The sequence below is a fragment of the Protopterus annectens genome, chromosome 2.part1 (assembly GCF_019279795.1).
Source record: "Protopterus annectens isolate FY-2018-M chromosome 2.part1, PAN1.0, whole genome shotgun sequence".
Taxonomy (NCBI): domain Eukaryota; kingdom Metazoa; phylum Chordata; order Ceratodontiformes; family Protopteridae; genus Protopterus; species Protopterus annectens.
Window position 1 is genome coordinate 1,245,598,475 of NC_056729.1, and position 18,955 is coordinate 1,245,617,429.

Here is an 18,955-nt window from a genome sequence, read left to right on the forward strand (position 1 = left end):
AGCCAGTATGTTGGCAATGTGTGTAGGTTCAGTAATCTTCTCATCATTTTGAACTAATTCTGAGCATATCTGGGAGTTTCCTCCTAGGTTTCTAACATAGCTAAAGAAGGCCTTATGATTGTCTTTTGAGTCCTTGGCGATTTTTCTCTCAAAATTTGCCTTGGATGATTTTATGAGAGCTCTTAGTTTTTACTTATAATGATCAAAGGTGTCTTACCTTTCAAGGATTTTGCTCTATCTTGTAGTAGCTTCCTCCTTTTGTTGTAGAGCTTGTTTATGGCTGGGGTCCACCAGACTGGATGCTTGCCTTTGGTACAAAGAGTCTTAGTTTTGTTTGGGATTGCCTGATCCATGCAGTCCTGTAGGTGCTGGTAGAAGGCATTTGTAAGTGATTCAGCGGTTTGAGTAATGTTTACCACTGGCTCAGGGGCCTTAAAGGAGACCACACTAGTTTTTAGAAGTGTGAAGTCGGCTTTTGAGAGTTTTTCACTGTGGTCTTTTTATTTCAGGTGGGGATGAGGACCTCCAGCGAGATTAGTTTATGATCTGATCTCACCAGTGAGGGGTATACTTCCGGTGTTGAACATTGTGATCCCATGTTCGTGATGATGAGATCAAGTATGTTTTCTCCTCTTGTGGGGATAGTGACTAGTTGTTCCATGGCATTTGAGTTTATGAACTCCAGGAACCTTTGGGCTAGAGTGTTTGGGCTTGAGTAGTGTTCCCAGTCTATATTAGGGCAGTTGAAGTCACCTAGTATGATGGTGTTTGGAGATACATTTATCCCCTCCAATGTTTTCAGGAAGGCCATGTGAGGTTCCTGAGTTTGAGAGGGTGGCCTGTAACATGCTACAAATTGCAGAGCAGTCTTGCCTATGGTTAATTGCACCTGGATGGTCTCCGATGCATCGTGCGTTGCCACCAACCTTGAGGTGTGGGTGTCCTTTATGAATATGGACACCCCCTATGAATATGGAATGGTAATGCATGGGTGTTTTGTTTTTCCCAAATGGGATGACTATGCATTTTTTGGCATTTAGCTTGAGACCATGACTTTGACACCAGGTGTCCATCACAGTAAGGCCATTTTGGAGAATGTCCGTGTCAGCTGGAGAGTCAATTATGGCTCCCAGTTTGCAGTCATCGGTGAACTTGGTTAGCCATAGTCCTCCTATGTTTGCCTGTACGTCTGAGAAGTATATACCGAACAGTAGGGGTCCCAAGACCGAGCCTTGTGGGACACCACTTGTGACTGATTTAGAGTCGGACCTGGAGCCCGCTATTCTAACCGTGTGAGTTCTGTCTGTAAACCAGTTGGTAACCCATCTCGTGACGTAGGGGTTTATGTTCAGGCTGGTGAGTTTTTCTATAATTCCCGAGTGGGAAATCGTGTCAAAATCCTTGGCGAGGTCAAGGTAGGCTGTGTTAACCACCTTCCCCTCATCTATGGCCTTGGCGACTGTCTCAAAGAAGTCAACCAGGTTTAGTAGGCATGATCTGCCCTTAACAAAGCCAAACTGGGTCAGCTCAAGTATTTGGAGGTTCCCAATGTCTTTGTTAATGAGTTCCACGATGATGTGCTCCATAGCCTTGCAGACCAGGCTAGTCAGGCTTATGGGGCAATAGTTACCAGGGTCAGTTGTGGCTCCTCCTTTGTGGAGCGGAATAACCGTTGCTCTCCGCCATTCTATGGGCACATAGCCTGTGGAGAGGCTGAGGTTGAACGGTGGGTTTAGGTGGGGGGTTAGTTCATTTTGTAGTTCATGCAGGATGCAGCCTGGCACACCATCTGGCCCCATTGATGCTGTGCTTTTGGCATTTGAAAGGGCTGTTTTCACCTGTGCATCTGTGATTTCTGGGGCACTACACTTTTCCGGTATTGTTGTGGGCCCTTTTGGGGGTGAGAGGGGGGTGAAGTTTGCACTGAATCTATCTGCCGGGATGTTGGCAATATCAGTAGGTTAAGTATATTTTCTGCTATTTTGCACTAGCTCGGAGCATATGTGTGAGTTGCCACTTAGATTCTTGACATAGCTAAAGAAGGCTTTGTGGCTATCTTTCGAATCCTTGGCTAATTTTCTTTTGAAGTTAGCCTTGGATGATTTTATGATGGACCTTAGTTTCTTGCTGATACTGATCAGGGATGTCTTTCCATCTTGGGATTTGCTTTTTTTCCTGAACTAGTTTCCTCCTTCTGTTGTATAGCCTGTTTATGGCAGGGGTCCACCAAACTGGTTTCCTTCTCTTAGGGGAGTGAGTCTTCATTTTGCTAGGGATGGCATGATCCATGCATCCTTGTAGGTGCTCATAGAGTGCAATTGTAAAGGTTCCTGCATCTTGGACACTGTTATCCTTTAGCATGGGGGCTGCAAAACTTACCACCTTCTGTCTTAAGTAAAGTGAAGTTTGCTATAGAAAAGTTTTTCACTGTGGTTTCCTTGGGTGGGGGTGTGGTGTGGACATCCAGAGTGTTTAGTTTATGGTCTGATCTAACCAGTGACAGGTTGACCTCTGGTGCAGAACACCTGTCGCCCATGTTGGTGATGACCAGGTCCAATATGTTTTCACCTCTGGTAGGGGAGTTTACCAGCTGATCCAGGGCATCTGAGTTGATAAATTCCAGGAAGCGCTGGATCTGGGAGTTTGTACTTGAGTATTTTTCCCAGTTAATGGTAGGGTAATTGAAATCGCCTAATATCAGGGTGTTCGGTAGTACCTTCATGTTTTCCAGTGTCTCTAGAAAGGCGGAGTGGTGGTCCAGGGTCATGGAGGGTGATCTGTAGCAGGCCACAATTTGCATTGCAGATTTTCCTGATGCTATTTGCACATGGATGATCTCAGAGGTATCATGCTGCACCACTAACCTGGAGGTGTAGGTTTCCTTGATGAATATGGATATACCCCCTCCTTTTGTGCTTCGGTCCATGTTGGCCGAAATGTGTGGTATGAGTTGTAGCTTGGTAGTGCTGAGGTGCTCTGTGAACTAGGTTTCAGTTATACGCAGATGTCGATGTTCTCCATACTGAGGAGTGCTTCGAGTGCATGCATTTTGAGATTTAAACTCCTGGCGTTGAGTAGCATAACCCTAATTTTTTTATTTGTGCTGTTTACAGAGGTGGGTTTGACTTTTGTGCCTTGCCTAAAAAAGGCACTATGGGGGCAGCAAGAGCCTTGGCCAGTATTCAAAAGCCTAGGGGTGACAGGTGCAAGCTGTCTCTTGCGAAGCAATGAGGCTTGTCGAGCATGTCATCCCAGGCTGACAGACACTGGATCCCCTTTGAATGACACTAGAAGCTTAGCCAATTGTTGAAACTGATCATTTTTTCTTTATACTGCGGTATTATTCTTGGTGAGGGCAGGACGCTACTCAGGGTCAGGGTCATACCCGCCTGGGCTACATGGTCAGAGAGCTCTTCCATGTCTCTTTTCATGTAGCCCAGGGAGGTACATCTCAGGTCATTCACACCAACATGAACAATGACAGAGTCATATTTGACTTGTTCTGGAGTGACCTGAGTGCTTCTGTTATGTGGCAGATTCTGGGTCCCGACAGGCAACTAATAGTAACCTTCTCCTTGTCCAGCCTAGTGAGTGGGACGTCAGTGTGCCTGACTATAGAGTTGCCTATTACTAGTGTGTTAGGCATGTTATTTCGCCTTAAGGGCTGTGATTGTGCATTACATTTAGAGACAGATGGCTTTAAATTAGTAAAATCAAATATTACCGACACTAATTATAATGTATAATGGACAATAATAAAATAATTTTATTAGCGGTACTTGTAAGTATAATCTATAATGTAAATTAAAACATTCCTTTCAATGGCCCTAGAGAATTTTTCATTGTAGTCATTCATGCCCCAGTGTTCCCAGTTATCAATGCTCACAACCTAGAATTGCTTTGGTATGTGCCTCTGACTTAGGGCATCTACAAACTTCCCCTTTCCATAAGGTCCACAGGTGACAGACCAGGAGTGAATTTGTGATTTCCTATCCATTGGTCCAAACTGCATTTGAATAGTGATAGTGAAGAACTCTGTTTTACATGAATGGGGAGCCGATTCCAGAGAAGGGTTAATGTCTAAGACAAATACCTGTCCCTCCAGCATGTTTTATTTATGTCATAGATGAGGTTTAGAACTTTAGATTGGGTAATTCTAGTACTGTTTGTTTTGCAAATGTGTAGCAGATCTATCAGGGCTGGATCAGAGAATACCTTGCAGGTTAGCCATAGATCACCCTCCAGTAGTCTGTAGGAAACCAAGTACAGACACAGGGCTTTGTGGTTGTCCACACAGGACATATTTATTTACTGTATGTATTCTGTAATTGAGGGACCTCTGTGGCCTCTCCAGCTGTTGCAGATGCCTGGTCAGGTACATGCTGAAGGGTACACTGTACTTGATTGTTGGTCTAATGAGGGCTGAGTATAGTGGGACTATGATCTCCTTCTATCTGGATGCCATTCACTTATACGTTGTACCACTCAGAAGGATTTTCTCAGTACCATGGACACATGCTGATCAAAGCTGAGGTTACCGTCAACCTGACTTCCCAAGTCCCTTACCACTTGGCCGACTCTTAAGACAGTGCTATCAATATTGTAATTTGCAGAGGTGGTCATTTTCCCAAAGGGTATAATTATGCATTTTTTTAGCATTGAGTTTTAGGCTTAACTGAATGAGATATCATAGATCTCTGTCCAATCTGGCAACCTTTAACATGAATAAGAAGCAGAGAAAATAGACATTTTTTTTCTGTTTTCCCCTCAAGCAATCTTTACAATCAATAAAAAGTTAGTTAGTCAGTTAGTTAGTTAGTTAAATTACTTGTTGCACTGCATAGATCTTTCAGCCAGTTAAAATCCAAATAAAAGGAAATAATCTCACAGATCCTCTGTTTTCCACCACAGAGAGAAATAAAGAACACAGGTTCATTAATGCAAATAAGGCAATTTACATTGATCCACCCACAGCCCCCCTTTCCTATTTTTGCACATGGGGTTGGGTTGCCACTTCTACAGTGGTGATTTTCTAGAGCCAAGTTTCACACCACCACCAGGTGGCTAGCCATGCCGTACCACATGCTTATGCATACTCACACACACACACACACACACCTCTATGAACAATTTAGAGTGTCCAATCCACATACTCATGTCTTCGGAATGTGGGAGGAAACTGGATCACCTGGAGGAAACCCAAGCAAACACAGTGAGGACATGCAGTCTCTGCACAGATGGCACCCCAGCCAGGAATTGACAGCGCTATCCACTGCACCACTGTGCCACCATAAACAAAACAATCTGCATCACAAAATAATAGTAATGATTTAAACCTGAATATACTGAATGTACTACCAGCTGGCTTGTAACATTACAGGTGCACTTATTCACAATGTTCAGTCTTAAAGTACTATTATTATTATAATCTTGTCATGTATATTAAAATTAAATGTTGACCATTGCCTGTTCCTTGGGTAGGTAGAACTTTCATTATATGAACAAGTGTCTGTGTGTGTGTGTGTGTGTGTGTGTGTGTGTGTGTGTGTGTGTGTGTGTGTGTGTGTGTATGTGTGTGTGTATACCTGTATGTTGACATGTGCTTCACTTAGTGAGTGATGGTGTAAGAATAAAGGTTGTGTACCTTACATTCTGCATGTATTGCTGTGAAAGATGCGACTGTGCTAGGAGTTTTGCCTTCTGGAGGGATGATGTAAAGCACCAATTCTCATATTTCAAAGCCTTTATGGCTGTAACCTGAATTGAAACTTTACTTTATCTTCTGATCTTCATTGCTGTGCTCTCTGCTTAGCCTCTAGTTACTCTAGTTTCTGTCATGTTTTATAAGGAGGCTCCCACCTCTATTTAACTTCCTTCAAAGACACTTCTGTTGTGGTAAGCAAGGGAGCCACGGCACTATATATTCCTGTTTCTGCCTTCTCCATTTATCCACTGAACACATCTTCAAGTCTACATACATCCATTAACAGATATCCCCTGTATATCATGGATCTGATTCAATACAAATATAGGGAACCTTCATGAAGCTATCAATATAATGCATTTTTATAAGATTTTGCAGAGATTTCCAAAGTCCCTAATAGTAGTTGAACCTCATATTATTGCATTTTTTTTCATTTATTCATCTGGAGCATTTCTCCCTGGGCCTCTGCTGAAAATAGGCTCTGTCCTAGTCAGACTTTCCAGGTCAACAAATGTTAAAGAAATAAATAAAATAAAAACAGATAAATAAAATTGTTATTATCTGATATTTAATAGTATGTGAGAACATTGCGCCTGTGCTAGAAGACACATTAACAGTAAATGTTTGCACATTCTGCCATTCAGCATCATTTTTTTGCAAATATTTATGTCATGCAGATTCTGCTTACATTCTTCTCAGAGCAGACAGATGTCATTTTAATCAGTATTATTGCAGGCTCTGCAACAGATCATACCTTCTCTACCAATCTGCATTCTCTTTATATACATCCATAATGCCCCTGGCCTGGTTTGTGACTGAAAAAAGTCCACTAGAAATGCCCTACTTCATGTGTGTGTGTGTATGTGTGTGTGTGTGTGTGTGTGTGTGTGTGTGTGTGTGAGCTTGTAAGAATAAGCAAACAAATAACTACATTTTAACCAATTGCATCCTCGCCAGCTTTTACTTCCACCTTGAGAGCAGAACAATCATTAGCCACATACTCTCACCACTCCAGGCAAGCTGTTGCCAGCCGTAGATGTACTACCCAGCTCCAGCTCACTGGTGTTAAAGTCAAGGTTTCATGGCTCAGGCATGGGAACTGTTAATGCAAACCTCATTTTCCCCTCAGACATATGTACTTACGCAGAGTTTTGAAGATTACAAGCCAAACAGTAGAACTTCCACTATAAAACATGGAGCCTAATGCATTTCCTGTGAACTGTCGTGTGAACCACACAAAAAAGCCCTGTAAAAACTTGCTTGATGAATTATATCTGCCTGTGGAAAAAAATGGAAACTTGCTAATGAAGTCCTTGTTACTGAATAACAATATATGAACACTGGTATGCTGAATGAAGGTGTTATTCTCAATTCATAGTAAAGCATGCTTTTCCATACTTTTTTCTCTTTGTATGAAATACATTTAAATAATGATGGTTGTTGTAAAGTGCAAAAGAAAATCTGGAGTATAGACTATGTGCATGATTTACTTTGTTATGTTTAATGACAAGTCAATGCCTGAGGCTTTTGCAAACATTGATAATATCATATCAAACGGTAAGACCTTAGACATTCAATACATAAAGACTGAGTTTATCCTTATTCAAAAAGTAGTAACGTGTGTGCAGCTGTATGTCTCATTTAATTCCAAACAGACTTATTGGCCCTGCATATGACTACTAGCCTCCATAATACTATCTAGCAGAATGTAGTATAATTTTAAATATGTTCAAGTTTAGCACATTGTGTTTCATAACATTTGTTATTTAAGCAAATATATACTTTCAAGTTACAGTTGTTTGGATGAGAGTGCAGTAACCCTTGACTAGGTATACACTTATTAGAAATTATTCATTGTCTTAATGAGGTAAAGCCTAATGTTCTAATAACACCAAGGTGTTGATCAATCTCCAGCAGGTATAAAATCTTCAGTAGGTTTTCAACTTCTAACAGGGGTATCATAAATATTTTCTCATTATATGCGTGTGTGTGTGTGTGTGTGTGTGTGTGTGTGTGTGTGTGTGTAGATCTATGTCAAAATAATGAATTAGCATAATGTCGAGTTGCAAAATGGTGAGATGGAAACGACGGAAGTTTACATTCACAAACATCCAGATCGTCGTAAGATTTCACCATGAAAGGAGTCAGTTGCCCAGTGTGGTGAACTTTGCCCTTTTCTCCAATGTAGTGCAGTCTTGGAGTTGGTATATTTAGTTGGGGAGGTGTGAAGCCCCCCCCCCCATTTGGCTGGGTTTTTTTTGCTTTGGTTTGTTTTTTTAAGTTTTGTGGGACGACTGTTTACTTACCAGGGGAAAATTTATGATGATCTGGATGTTCATGAATGTAAACTTTCATTGTTTCCATCTCACCGTTTTGTAACTTGACATTATGGTAATTCCTTAGTTTGACATAGATCTGTGTGTGTGTGTGTGTGTGTGTGTGTGTGTGTGTGTGTGTGTGTGTGTGTGTGTGTGTGTGTGTGTGTGTGTGTGCATATATTAAAAAAATGTACGATAAACCAGTAATGAAATGTCACATTCATTTGATTCCATTGTCAAGCATACACAAATCAACTGGTTTCGCTTAAAAATGAGCTTTTTCAGTGTTTGCCATTTTAGTGATGGTTTATGTTCAAGGGCACCCACAGGAAGGGGCAAGGGGGTGCACTTGCACCCCCCTGGAACCAGCTGGCCGGGAGATTAATTTTTTTTTTAATTAAAATACTTTTTTTTCCTTTTTTTAAGGGTGCGTTCTTCTTTAATTATGATCCCTGTCCCATTGTTGTCATCTGTATGCAATTTTAAATACAAGTGGTGTTCACTTTTTGCTTTGTGGGATGCGAGAGTAAGTCTTCAAGTTTTGCTGCTTCACCTGAGAACAAGTGTTAAGAGTAAGAAGTCTTCAAGTTTTGCTGCTTGCATTCAATCATTTAAGTGTGTGCAAGTTTTGCTTCATTCAGTCACTGCTTTTGCTGCCAGTTCATTTGTGTTTATGTGAGAAATGCCCCAATTATGTATACCTGGTGGTTAGTGTTACACAGTTTCAAACCTGTACCTTAGGTACAAGAAACAAGAGCCTGAATTCTCTACCTGTACTACTACTTATGATTCAAGGAGTTGAGTGCATAGGTCTCAACCATCCATATTTTCACAGAATGTCTGCAATGTTTGGCTCTTACGTTTGGTCCATTCCTCTTAAAATTTGTGGTTTCTGGCAAATCATTGAGAAGTGAATTCACTAAGTAATGATAGGCATTTAAGTTTCAGTCTTCCTATCTTTCAGGAAACAAACAGTAACACAAAACATTTTATTGTAGCAACTTTCTATGATTATACAAGCAATGCTTAAAAACACGTGTCCCTGGTTTTGGGCCTTTGTTCCCACCCCCACCCCCAATACAGTTTGGCTTTTTCCAGGTTTCTTGTGCTGCAAAGCTGACAGATATAGTTGAGTGTCAAGTGGATTTTACAAGGAGCTGAGAGCTTCAGGGGAAGAGAAGTTTAGTGCTGCTTATGCCAAGTCTGTTTGTATTGTTAGTAGCACAACAGATAGAATACTTGCTTTTGATGCAGAAGGCTGTGGGTTCTACTCCCACAGTATGTAGATGGATTGCTGATACTGTGCTGTCTTGTACTTTAAAGAGGGTGGATGCTGCAATCTTGAGTGTGTCCTCCTTTGGATGAGATGCCTAGTAACTATGAATCTGTTTTTCAGCTTGCCACCCATCCCCTATTGCAGTATACCAGCTTACCATTTTTTTGAATGTAGCATTGACAATTTATTTTTTAAGGGCAGCAGACACTGAATTTGTAGATGAAACACTGAAATGTAACATTTTTTTTCTAGCAACAATCTCTTCATTTGTTTCAGATCTCTTTAATGTGGAATTATTCAGATGACTTTTACTTCTGCACAGATTGTGCATATTGACTGGTATTAGTGGATTGTAATGACAGCACTTTGAGTGGCCTTTTATGGTTGACATGTTCTGAATTGGGCAGTTTGTGATAGGGTCATAGGGTCATAGGTTTGTACTAAGCTAACTGCCCTTGTGGGCCATTTTAAGCTTAGCTAATTACCCCATGTGAGAATTGAACCCTGTACCTTGTGTTTGTAAGGTAAACACCATAACCATTATGCCAACCTCCCACCCTGTCATTATTGGTTCATTTGTTTTGTTTCATTGCTTACTGGAAAAACTTTCAAAACTATGAATCTAAAATGCACTCTAACAAGTGGTGGTATATTATAAAAGGGATATAATTAAATTATTATATCTAATAATTAATACAATCAGGAAGTTGAAACAAATAATTTTTGTGTGGTCCTAAAAATGTGTGCAAGGGGCATATGATTTGAAAACAACCCAAAGGTAAACTTAACCTGCCACTGGCCAAATGCAATTTCTTTAAATGTTGGTTTCAGTGCTGTTTCAGTGAATGTGAGTTTCAAAGGTAGAGACGTTTTGTAAGACTATTGCTTTGTTTAGCAAATGTCTATCAGTGTTTGTGCTATAAATTTTGAAATAAAAGTTGTAAATTAAATCCAAATATCTGTAGTCATTGTAGAAGTAAAGCATAACACAGTATGCACACTGAGACTTTTGAAAAGTGTTTATGACAACTGGGGATAAATAGCCAAGTAATGGGACACTGGAATTGCTGTGTGTGGGGGGCTTAGTGGGGATGCTCTGGGTTTGCACCCCCCCCTGCAAAAAATCCTGCAGGCTCCCCTGTTCATGTTGGATTGTTTTGTTGGATAGTTATGCTCTGCAAATCCTGAAATCTGTGTGCAGCTGTTGATAAAGACTGCTTATATATTCAGTGTTCATATTACATTTAATCTGTAAATTATTGATGCCTTTCTATACATTTAAATACTTCTCCCTGTTTTAATTACTACTGCAATGTAGAAGTAATAACATATTTCAAGTAATTTCATATGCCGCACTGAATGGAAGTGAAAGTAGACACTTTTAGTAATAGAGTACAGTGCTTCAAATACTGATTTTTAAATAATATGAGGCACATTAAATATGACTTTAAAAATTACTTCTCCACGTACATTACATTTATATCCGTTTCTGTACTGGCAATTATTTGTTGCTTTTACTCATAAATGAATGTCATTCTGTGATATGAAATACGTTGTATGCAACAGTATAGTGTAATAAGAAGGAAAAGTAACTCTTCTTGATTGTATTATAGGAGATGTTGAGCTGGCAGCATACCTAAATGTAATGTATGGCAGGAGGCATTTGCATTTTCCCTGTTCATTATACTCGGAAGTTGTTCAGTATGGTTTGGAAAGTTTGTTTAGCATATCTTTTGTATTTGCTTTGTAAATCCTGTGGATTGCAGTGGCTGTCCACAGGAATGCTCCAGGAGTCGGCTGCAATTTGTGTTGGAGAGGGAGATATTTAATGAAACAGCTGATTATGATAGCATGAACTATTACAAAGCATAACATTCTACTTATTTTTGTTTTTGTTAAATATCTTAGTTACTCTGCTGTGCAAAGTAATGGAGGTAAATAAATTATTTTGTTCATTTTCCATCACTAGTATTCCAATGTATGGCATTCTCTTGAGCTTCACATTTGATGTCTTAAAGAATCAGAAACCGCCTGCAGAAGAGTAATGTGGTTTGTTACAGATACCCAGCTATTGTATGTTGCTAATACAGCTTTGTTTTCTGAACCTTAATGAAAAAGGCAAACACTGAAGTGTGTCCGGTTCTTCTGATGTTACAAGGTCTGGAGTCATGACAAGAATTGCATGACTTAAATCACAGCTTTAATGAAACAGGAACTGAACTTCAAAGTAAACTTATAGTTGTGCTGAACTTTGGAGCTGCTGAAATATAACATATGAGTCTAAAATTAATCATTGCTAAAGGGGTTCTGTTTTAGAATCATATGTGGAAGAAGTGAAATGGTTTAGTAACTTTGTTGCTTCTCTTAGTATTCTATTTCAGTCCAGGTTATTTTCAGCATTTGTACTTTTGCATAGCACGAGATGTTTGAAAGGAGGCCAGAGTTGGTACGATACCATGTTTCTGCAGGTTTGTGACAATTGTAGCCTGTTAATTGATAGTTCATTATCGACTTTTGATAAGCTATTTTTAATGACTGGAATCCATCACTGAAAAGAAGCCATACAGGGGAGCTAAGAATAGTGTGTTTTAAAACTATTTGAAAGGCCAGAAGGAACTGTTCCACATTATGTTTCCTTTGTTGTTTAGCCTACTGGATTATGATGTATATTTCCAGACATTTGAGAGAGCACCAATTGCAAACAGAAAGCAGATCAATGGGGTGAGCAATGTGGCACATACTGTTTGAAGATTTTTTGTAACCCAAATTGGTTGCTGGTGTTACTGTAAGCAGCTTTAATGATTGCCAGCTTTGGACACAACTTACTGTTTTCTGTTTGAGGTTTATAAACAAGAACGAAATATCCATAGTCATTTTTATTAATGTACCAGGAATGTATTGTGCTCTCATTTATTCATTCACCCATTTGTTTATTCTTTCCATGTTTCTTCCTGATTTCTTCAGTCAGATATACTTTTGTAGGCCTTGTATTATTCTTATAGATAATGTGGGGAAACTTTGGTTTAGAAGTCAGAATCACTGGTTGAGGACAGGCACTTGGAATTATATTTCCTTGTCTTTTTATCTTAAGCCCGTCAGAAAAAAAATCAGTTAAAATAGTAATTTTCATGAAAGATAATCATTCCCGTGTTCTGTCATTATGAAATATATTTAGCCTATTTCCAAGACAAATGAAGGAATTTTCTACTTATTCAGTTCCTTGCACTGCATGGTCAGTGCCACTGAATTCTCATAATAAATGGTTTAGCGTTTTATATGTCAGAGTTAAAGATTCTGTGAAATTCTATGCTGTATAACCAGTCTTGTAAAACCATTTTATTTTATTGTATGCTTTTATTTCTTTACATTCTTCTAACATTATAAGGTTTTGCATTTTGGTAGGCTTATGTCATGTGAAGTATAGAGGTCTGTATCTACTTTGTAATGAGTGATAAAAGTATGAGGATCTGACCAGGTTGCAGCCACACATATATCATCCATAGAACCTCTAGACTTGAAGACAGTTGGACTTTAATAGTTAATGAACTAGCACCTTCATTAAATAAACTGGCCAAAAATTCCGGAACAGACTGAATTAGAGCTGAAAAGGGGTCTGTCTGATTTTGTTCTGCCAAGCAAACAAATCTTTTCCATTTCCTCCTGTAGAGCTTCCTAGTGGAGGGTTTATGGGAAGATAAAAGTATGGAATGTACAGGGGAAGAGAGCATTGGTTAGCTGGTTATTAAAGCAACTGGAGAAACCACTCTGTTAGTTTGAGATATCTGGGCAAACCCATGCCTGTCAGGTGAGACAGAAGCTCTGAAATTGGATCCAGAATCCAAGGTGAATGTACTTGATGAGGCCAAAGGAAGGGAAACCAAATCTGTTGAGACCAGTAAGGTGCAATAAGGATGACTTTGCTCTTCAACTGGGCTGCTTTCTGCAGGAATTTGGGAATTAGAGGAGTTGGAGGATAAGCATATACTTCACCAATGTATCAGTGATGGAGTATAGCATCCCTCAGTAATTCCCCCAATGGGGGGATAAGGGCAAAAAAGCTGCTGATTTGTTTTTTAGGGGAGATGCAAAAACATTGCAGCAAGGCTGGCCCCACTGACTGAAAATCATATCCCTCACTTTGTTGTTAAGAGATCACTCATGAGGTAGTAAGATGGACTTGCTTAGTTTGCCTGCTACCACTTTGGACTTCCCTGGAATATGCATTGCTATTAGAAAGCAGTTGGAACATATCGCCCATTGCCACACTCTGAGGGCTTCTTTACATAGGGGGTAAGACCTGGTTCCCTCCCTTGCTTGTTGATGTACCAAACTGACATATTGTCTGACTGGATTGCAATTGTTCCAAGAGGGAGACAGTCTCAGAATGCTTGCAATTCCAGAAGCACCGTTGTCATCTCCAGAACATTGATATGCAAGTTGGCCTCTTCAGGAGACCAAGTGCCTTGGACCATTTTCCCCAGAAAATGCCCCCCCACCCAATCTGGGAAACATCCATGGTCACTATGGTCTTGGGCTGAGGAAGGATGAATAGCTGACCTTGTAATACCTGTTGCAATTGCATCCACCAGCAAAGGTATCTTTTGCATACTTGCTTTATTCTTATCTTCGCTGATATAGGTTGAGAAAGTATTGACCACTGTCTTGTTATCATCCATTGTAGAATTCTCATGTGGAATCTCACTAAAGGAACTAAAATTATTACCGCTGACATTGTCATCAGGGCTTGTAGAATCAATTGGGCTGAAATTCTGGTACTGCAAATTATTTTCCTGACCTGCATTCTTATCATTTGCACTCTTGGTTGAGGAAGAGAAGCTACCATAGATACTGTGTTGAACACTGCTCCTTTGAATTCTAATGTCTGTGTTGGTAGTAAATGAGACTTGTTGTAATTTATAGTTATTCCAAATCTGTAGCACTTGATCTCTTGTTTCTGTCAGTAGATGCCTGGTCGGGGCAGTAATGAACTAGTCATCTAGTTATGGAAACACCTGAATTCTGGCAGCTTAAAGTGAGCTGCTACCCCTGCCATGCACTTGGTGAACACCCTAGGGGCTGTGATGAGGCCAAAAGACAGTGATGTGAGCTGATAATGACTGGCTCCCAACCAAAAGCATAAATACCTTCTGGATTGCCTATTCATCTTTATGTGATAGTACACATCCTGAAGATCTATTGAACACATCCAGTCATCCTTGCCCTGAAAGGCAGAAGGGACTGAACTGTGACCATCTAGAACTTTGTGTGTTGAACTGACTTGTTCAATACACTGACATCCAAAATTGGTCTCCCGTCCCCTGTTTCTTTGGCATTAAAAAGAATCTTGAGTAAGTTCCGGATTATATTTGGCTGGTGGGACCTGTTGGATGACTCTTTGTCTTAGCAGCTTTTGAGTTTCCAGTGTTGCTGCTTTCCTCTAACTGAGTGGAACATCTGCAAATTTTCTTGATAATGGAGGAGGTAAGGAAAAGGGAATTATATAATGTCTGGAAGTAATTCTCTGCACCAAAGTGTCTTTTGTTATTTCTAGCCAGGCTCTCTGGTGCAGAGTTAAGCACCCCCAACTGCCTCCAGAGGTTGACAATCGGGCCTCCTTTTAGGACCACTGAAAGGGTCTGTCAGAAGAGGAAACACTAGACATCTGGTCTTGTAAGCCTCCTCTGCCATGGGGACATTGGCTTCCATTATAGCTCACCCCTCTGCCTCTGGAGAAACTATCTCCTCATGTGTCCTGGAAAGTACCCTAGGACTTTCTGAACCACATATTTTGACTGCTCCATTGATTTCTGAAAAAGATCCTTTGAGGAGGCAAAAAATGCATAACCACTGTAGACAGGGTCTATTCATCTTTGTCACACATGGAGAGTGTGTCCTTCACTGTGAGACCAAACAAAGAAGAGTCGTCAAAAGGAGCATTGACAAACAAAGACTTGAAGGGCTCTGCAAAATCACGTAGGCACATCCAGGCACTCCTCCTTAAGGAAATGCCTGAACCTGTGACCCATGAGGCACCTTCTGCTGCATGCAATATAAGCCTCATGGACAAATTAGATATAGCTTGTATGGTAGCCAACTAAGAGACTACTGAAGATTGAACCTCATCAGTTTTGGGTCTAGAAAGAGATTTGGATAACTCTTTAAGCAAATCTCTTTGAAGCCTTGTAAAATGTGCCAGATAGTTCAGCAATCTGAGTGCAAAAGTGAAACTCTGTTCCACAAGTTCCTTTTTGTAGCTGCTGCCACAACCATGGCTTCTACTGGCACCCATTTACTGCAATATTTTTTGCCTACTGGTGGTGCTAGAATCTATTCTGGCCTCTTGGGGATTAGCTCAACTGCACAGGTACCTTCCACGCTCGCCTAGAGACTAAATCACTGAGTTCATCACTGGGCGAAGTAACCTAGGAGGTAGACAGCACAGCTCCAAAGGATTCCAGAAATACTGATTCCTCCAGAAAATGATCTTGGGAAGACCAGCTACCCTTCTGCATAAGGATACCAAGAATGTCTCCAAATGAGATGTCATTGGGTGATGATTTTGTGGACCCCTCTCCTTTGTCGAAGTCAGTATCTTCAGTGCCTGATGTGAAGATTGGGTGAAGATAGGTGAAGGCTGCCAGCCTAGCCAGATAGAATTTTAGAGATAATTGTGTCATCTGTAAATATTAATGTAAACCACAGGCTTGCTGTCTTAAATGGTAAAAATAGTGTTACATGTGGAACTGAAAAAAAAATTGTGACAACAGTGCACTCTACTGACCAAATAGAGCATGTTGTGACCCGTTGATGTTAGGACTCGGAGCCAGTGAGTCTAGAGTGGGGCATCCTGCCTATTGTTTTAAGGCCAGAGTTAATGGCCAGAAAAGCATGCATAAATGTCCTTTATTGCTCTGGTTTCTGCCCAGAGATGAAGAATGTAAATGTAGTTTCTGTTAGCCTGGAAACCCAGAGAAGTGTGAATGATGATGTACACAGGAAGTGTGAGAAGAATGATGTAATGTGAACCAGGAATGTGATTTTAAAAACAGAGAGAATCAGAGAGCATTAAGCATTTTTGTCTTGACCATCCAACTCTCCAGCACTGTCTTGCTCTGTATGTAAGTTTATCTTAGATTTGTGTCTTCTCTTAGAAATAGCTAGAAACTAGAAAGATTAGACTAAGTGTTTTTCTGTGATATCAGAACTGTACTACTGAATTATTTTAAGTATTTCTCTGTGATCTCTGAACTTTTGACTATCACTGTGTAGTAAAACATATTGTCTTGTGTTTTGACTATTTGTTATTAAATATTTTTAAACCCTTCCAACTGTGGCTGTTTTGTAGACATAATTTAAGCTTTTTAGAGTACTTGCATGCCTTTGGTAAAATTGTACAAAACCACTTCAATAGCTTTATCCCTGGGCTATACTACCAATTGGATAATAATATTGCAAAGTAATAATTGAACACCCTTTTAAGGGCCTTTGAGTAGCTGATAAATATTAGTGGGTGGTGGCAGCTGGTACTACTGTATAGTCTGGGAAAAGAGGCACAGCTGGAAAACCTGTGCCAGCCTTCCCCAGGAGTGTCTGTGTGGTTGTATAAACTGTTCTCAAAGTGTGTGTGTGTGTGTGTGTGTGTGTGTGTGTGTGTGTGTGTGTGTGTGTGTGTGTGTGTGTGTGTGTGTGTGTGTCTGTGTCTGTGTGTGTGTGTGTCTGTGTGTGTGTGTGTGTGTGTGTCAGCTACTTGGGCAGGGGCATGAAGCACTGGTTGTACAGAGAGGGTGATGGAGGTTTCAGCTTGCCCACTAGCCTGAGATCTGGATCCTATAGCTGTGTCAGTGGGGAGTCTTATTGGGGAGCAACCAGCCCCAGACTGATTGTGATCTCTGTGTGCTCTTAAGGGAAATTGCACTTTACTGTGCGCATTTGTTATCATTTCCTCCTATATGAGACACCCGTCACTGGTGTTAGTGGTGAGGATTGAGGCTTCTTGATTGCTGGGCCAGGGCATGAGCATCACATATTAATTGTTTGGCAATGGTGGGATATCCACACCACATATTAATTGGTTGGCAAATACTAATTGGCTTGTAGTGGAGTGGGTAGAGTGAATTCCTGTAGCTTGTGTACAGTGAGCTCTGAAGGTGTTTTGTACTCTGAATCAGCCATGTAGTGAATACTCAGAGTTCAGATCACAGTTGTTTTATTTCTTTTGTTAGTTTAGTTAGTCAGGGTGAGCAGGCAGCATGTCAGCAGAGGAGTATGGAAAGCTGACAAGGAGCCAGCTGGCTGAGATGTGCCAGGCTAGGGGCCTGATGCATGGAAATCTGACTAAGGCAGACCTGATTGTGGCCTTGGTTACAGCTGCATCAGAAAACAGCAACCAGAAGGAGAATCAGGCTGGCAGTGGAGATATAATACCCTCAGAGAATGGGCAGCTCAACCTTTCTGCAGAGGACTTAAAAATCCATCTGGAGCTAAAGAGACTTGAGTTGGAGGCCAGCCATTTGGAGATAGAAGCAGCTGAGAGACTGAGGGGTCTACAGGCTGAGGAGAATGAGAAACTGCTATGCCTGGAAGCCGAGGAAAAGGAGCAGCAGAGGAAGCATGAGAGGGAAATGATGACTCTTCGCCAGAGTCGTGGAGGTAATGGGGAAGGGAGTAACTGGACCCCAGAAGCACAAAAGGTCAGTACATTTCTTCCACAGTTTAAAGAGGGGGATAATGTTGATAGTTTCATTCATATGTTTGAGAGGGTATGCAAACAGTATGGTGTTGACCAAAAGCTCTGGGTACATTTCCTGACCCCCTTACTCCATAGTAAAGTTGTAACTGTTTTGTCAAAAATGTCTGATGTTGCATGTTTTGATTATACTGCTGTTAAAAACCACTTGTTAGAATTGTTTAAGCTAACATCTGAAACATATAGGAAAATGTTTTGTGAGTATAGATGCAAGGCAGATGAAAGTGTGTGTGAATATGTTGCTGAACTGAGCACTTATGTCCATAGGTGGGTGAGTGAATGTCAGGTCACCACCTTTGAAGGGCTGGCAGACCTTTTGGTGAGGGAACAAGACCTTAGCACTTTGCCTGAGGACATGAGGATCTGGTTAGATGACAGACAATGTGCCACTTCAGATGAGTTGGGGAAGAAGGGAGACCTATACCTGGCAAGCAGGGCAGCCCTGCACAGGAAAGGGACCCTCAGTACTGCTCATGGGTCTAAAGGAACCCATGGTGGGCAGTACAGACTGCCCCAACAGAATCTGCCAGTAGCAGGGGAAGTCACTAGTCCAGGTACATGTCCAGGAGCTAGGGTTAAATATTTTGAATGCAACCAGTGGGGCCATGTGGCATACAGGTGTCCACGGAGGCAAGGTGGGGAACAAAAGGTGAGGGAGCCAGTAAGTGGGAAAGACAAAATGCCAATAGTAGGTTGTCTTGAGACAACAAGGGTACCAAACTACCATCCTGAAGATGTCCTGATAGGGAAGGATTTGGATGAGGCAGTACCATGTGTTTGTGAAGTTACACACATTCAGGCTAGGAGACAAGCATGTGGGTCTAGTAGCCTGGAGGAGACCCAGACAGGCTGCATTCTTACAGCCAGGACTGGTGAGGTGGTTACTTCAGGGAGGGAGCTACCCTGTAGCA